Raw genomic sequence first — 4,942 nt, forward strand, 5'->3', positions numbered from 1 at the left:
TTGCTCTAACTGAGGGCTGCTGGGAGCAGGAGGCGGGGCTTGTTGCATGTGCCCGCCCCCTGGGCTCCTTACTGCCGGAGCTCCGCTCCTGTGCGCTCCGGTAGGAAATGACCCCTGTTTTTAGGTGTGATCATTTGAGGGGGAACATCTTGGGTGTACATCTGAAAACCTCATGCAAAATGAAAACCAAAAGACGACAGGGGGAGCAGGGGAGAAGACATGCCCAAACTTAGAAAGGAGATGACTAAGAGGGGGCATGATAGGGATTTATAAAACGATGCACGAGGTGGAGAGACCTTTTTCTCCCTCTCCCGAAAGACGATAACTCGAGGGCGTCCAACGAAGCCGATGGGCAGTAGGTTCAGGATGGACAAAAGGAAATACTGCTTTACATAGAGAGTGATTACAATGTGGGATTGGCTGCCAGAGGATGCAGTGGGGATTAGACAGATTATTCATGAAGGAGAGGTCGATCAGTGGCTACTAGCCATGGTGGTTGAGGGGAACCTCCACATTCAGAGGCAGTCAACCTTTGAATACTAGTGCCAGGAGGAAACCATCAGGGGAACGCCTCAGCCCCTAAGACCTGCTGGCCCTCAAGAGGAACTGGATGGCCACTGTGTGAGACATGATGCTGGACTTAGATGGACCACTGGTCTGATCCAGCAGGGCTCTTCTGATATTCTTAGTGTTCACGACTTTATGTTTGTTTGCTCAGCTATGAAAACGGGGTGCTTGGGGGATAGCGCACAAGATGTGAGGAGGACTGGGTGGGGCTGTGGCTCAGTGGAAGAGTATCTGCTTGGCATGCAGGTTCAATCCCACGTTGTTGTTGTTCAGTCGCACAGTCGAGTCCGACTCTTCGCAACCCCATGGACCACATCATGCCAGGCCCTCCTGTCTTCCGCTGTCCTCCGGAGTTTGTTTAATTTCATGTTCGTTGCATCCTCTGCCCTGTTGCTGGCCCTCCACTGGTCCAATCCAGCAGGGCTCTTCTTAGGTTCGTAAGACTATAATATAGGTCCATGGCAGAGTCAAAATTTGAACCCAGGCACCCCATCTTGAATTATGGTGGCGTCTCAACCTCAATGGAGTGGTAACGGAATGCTGCCCGCAAGAAGTATCCGGGTATTTATTTATTTATTTATTTATTTATACCTTCGGCTTATATATCGCCCTGACCCCGAAGGGTCTCTGGGCGGTTTACACAGTGGTTCTAACCAACCAATTAACCTGAGTAGGGCCACATTGTCTACAGGGTGGTGACTGCCTACCAGCACCCCGGGCTAGTTGTCATTGTGTGTCTTCATCTGCGCAGTCATGAGCATAAGCGTTCTGAGGGGTTGCAGCTCAGTGGCAGAAGGTCTGCCTGGCGTGCAGAAAGGCCCACGAAACCAGGCCCTAAGCAGTTTCCAGTATTTTCAATGAATAAATAACAATATTAAATACTGATTAAACCGCAGCAATTAAATGTTAGATTTTTAGACAGCAGCAAAGTGTGGTGTAGTCTTTGAGAGTGTTGGATTAGTATGGAGGAGACCTGAGTTCAGATCCCCGTCTCTCAGCCTGACCTAGAACGGAAGTGAAGAGAATGATGTAAACCATTTTGGGTCCCCATTGAGGAGGAGGAGGAGGAGGAGGAGAGGAGATTGGATTTATACCACGGCCTTCACTACCCAAAGGAGTCTCAGAGCGGTTTACCATCTCCTTTCCCTTCCCCTCCCCACCACAGACACCCTGGGAGGCAGGTGGGGCTGAGAGAGCTCTGACAGAGACTGCTCTTTTTCAAGGACAGCTGTGCCAGAACTATGGCATGCCCATGGTCATCTAGCAGGTGCAAGTAGAGGAATGAGGAATCAAACCCGGTTCTCCCAGATTAGAGTCCGTGCACTTAACCACGACATCAGACTGGTGGGACATATATTAATTCATCAATCAATCAATTAAAATTGTAATTGAATGCAAATTGTCTTTCATAATCCTAATACGGAGATGGAGAATTATGGTGCTTGGCACAACAGATGAATCAGAACAGAGCTGGTTTGCACCAGGTGGTGGGCTCGATGGTTGCCAATCTCCAGGTGGGGACAGGAGACCTACAGGAATCACAGCTTATCTCCAGACGACAGAGAAAACAACCTCTTTGGAGCGTAGAATCATTGGCATTATATACTGCCCCAGGAATTTCCCAATTTGGAGTGCGCAGCTCCGGCTCACACATTTTTGTCTCAGCTCAGGAAGGGACGGCTCCAGAGCAAACTGATTTATGCAGCCGCCAAATCACTCGCTCACAACTTTAATGCCAGGAGCTCACAAAGTAGAGTTTTTGCTCACAAGATCCCACAGCTTAGTAGGGGGCACTGGTGGACAGGCCTAGCAGGTTCTGATATCAGTTCCCGTGTGGCTCCTGGGTGGGGCGTTAAAACAGGGTTTGTTTGACAGCAACATGCGCCAATGCGCACCACGACTGACTAGCTGCAGGCTCTGTTCTCTCGGGAGGTTGGGGGTAGGTGTCATTTCATAGAAAAAGAGGTGCAGGATCTCATTAGCATAACTCATTAGCATAACTTATTTACATATGCCACACCTCCTGACATCACTGGATGTGTGTCAGAAGGCAACACCCACTGCTCAGGCGCCACTGGACTGTTTTGGATTGCTAGCTATTGGAGGGGGGGGGAAACGTGCAGATCTGTCCTCCCAGAGGAGGGAGAGCTTGTACCTGAATAAAACTTGGCCTTAAAGGTGCCACTGGACTGTTTTGGACCGGGGGGGCGGGGGGGCCTCTGCCGCTTGCCTGGCTGCTTCTTGCTCTGACTGAGGGCTGCTGGGAGCAGGGGGTAGGACTTGTTGCATGTACCCGCCCCCTGGGCTCCTTAGTGCCGGAGCTCCGCTCCTGTGCGCTCCGGCAGGAAACAACCCCTGGTTGGGGGGAAGTCTGGTGTCCGTCCTCTCCTTCTGTCGGCAGGTCTGGCTGGGGCAAAACTCACTCCTATCCTGTGTATGGCACTGGTAGAATTCACTGTGAAAAGACTCTATCAGTGAATTACCTTAGGGCCATAAACAGAGCAGAGAAAGATCCACGGAACCGCATCCCCCCCTCTGTGGCCGAGCGGCTTCCATTCCCGCCGTGGGCCCTAAGAGAATGGGGGTGGCGGCGGCGTATTTGAGACGGGTCCACTATGGCCAGTGGCACAAGGTCTGCTCTGGTCAAATGGCCCAGGGGAAGCCGAAGAGGTGGCCCCCCATCCCTCTTTCGAGATAAATCTCTCTCTTTCCCAGATGGCCGTCTATGGGCAGTGCCACGTGGCCAACAGTGGGACGAAATCGGCTTCTTGTGGCGGTACCCAGTGTGAAATGGCTGTCCTTATAGTTTTGCCAACGTCCTGCTGGGGCCTGGAGATCTCCCGGAATTCACCTGATTTTTCAGAGGACATAGAGCAGGGGTGTCAAACCTAAGGCCCGAGGGCCGGAACTGGCCCGTCCAGCAAGCCACTGGTATGGATGGAAGTTTAAAGTACTCCCCCTTTTATGGTATCCTTTGGGGGGGAGGGGAAACCAGTCTTGCATATGATTAAATACATTTAGTGGGCCTTTTGTGGGCTCCCCAGTAAATTAACTTCTCTCACTACTAGGAATCAATTGCTTTTGTTTGTATTCGGAGTAAAAAAATAATATGGTTAATTGGGTTTGCTGGGGTTCTTTATAAACCTTATATCTCCAGTACCTGGCATTACATTTTATGGTACACATGGCTCGGCCTGACAAAGCGACATTTATGTCAGATCCGGCTCTCGTAACAAATGAGTTTGACACCTCTGACGTAGAGCAGCTCCCCCCCAGGGGGGGGAAATCACTTCTTTGGAGGGTGGACTCTGTGGCATTCTACCCCACTGAAGTCCCTCCCCAAACTCTGAGCATCCGAGGCTCCACGCCCAAACCTCCAGGAATTTCCCAAACCGGAGTTGGCAACCCCACAGAGACTCTCCGAAGAGGCAGATCAATGGGGCACGTGCCCCCCCACACCTCTCTGAAGGCCCAAGCCTGCCTGCGTGCCTGCCTGCCTTGAGATGTATAACCCTCCATTTCAGGGTTGGGGCAGGCAGCGGAATGTGTGAACGCCTTTGCTAGGGTTCCAGGCACAGGGAACATGGCGCCGGGGGTGGGTGGGAGAGGGTCGCTGCTTCTTCCGGTTTAGCAATCCTGGATCCCGCTTGACCACTTTCCTCTTGGCCCTGTTTGGCACTAGCACATTTTTGCTGCTGTGTATAGACTTTGAGCAATTATGTGTAGTGCCAATATGGGAGGAGACGGAGACCAACACCGGTTCTAGCCTGGCTAACTGCGGGGGGAGACGTCCACCGAAGCAGCGGCCGTTTTAGTGTTCCTTTGGGATGCCTACGGGAGTTGTACAGGGTGGGGCTCGCTGGCTTAGACGGCATGCTTTTCTTTACAAGAATAGGTTTTGCTCTTTGTTCAAAGAGGTGACAGTTCAAATCCCTTGAGGGGAGGGAGTATTTGGGTGAGATGGTTAGACAGTGTCATCGATACAACAAACATGAAGTTGAGCCAACTTCAGAGGACGGCGGAAGACAGGAAGGCCTGGTGTGATCTGGTCCATGGGGTCGCAAAGAGTCGGACTCGACTGTGCGACTGAACTACAACAACAACAACACCTTTTTAGGGCAAAATGTCTAAACGCAGGGTGATTGGTTTGGAGGTGTGTGAAAGAAAGGACATAGTCACACACAGGGCCGGCTTGCTCACTAGGCGAACTAGGCGTTCGCCTAGAGCGGGCTGGCCCTTAGGGGCGCCAAACTGCACCCGCCGCCCCCTGCCAAAAGCCCCCCAACTGCCAAACGCCCTGCATTTCCTCAGCTGGGGAAGTTCTAGAAGTTGTTGTTGCGAGCCCGGGGGCGGGGGGGGGGGGGGGGGCAGAAGG

The sequence above is a fragment of the Gekko japonicus genome, unplaced genomic scaffold, assembly GCF_001447785.1.
Source record: "Gekko japonicus isolate JY-2015 unplaced genomic scaffold, Gekko_japonicus_V1.1 scaffold5564, whole genome shotgun sequence".
Classification (NCBI taxonomy): domain Eukaryota; kingdom Metazoa; phylum Chordata; class Lepidosauria; order Squamata; family Gekkonidae; genus Gekko; species Gekko japonicus.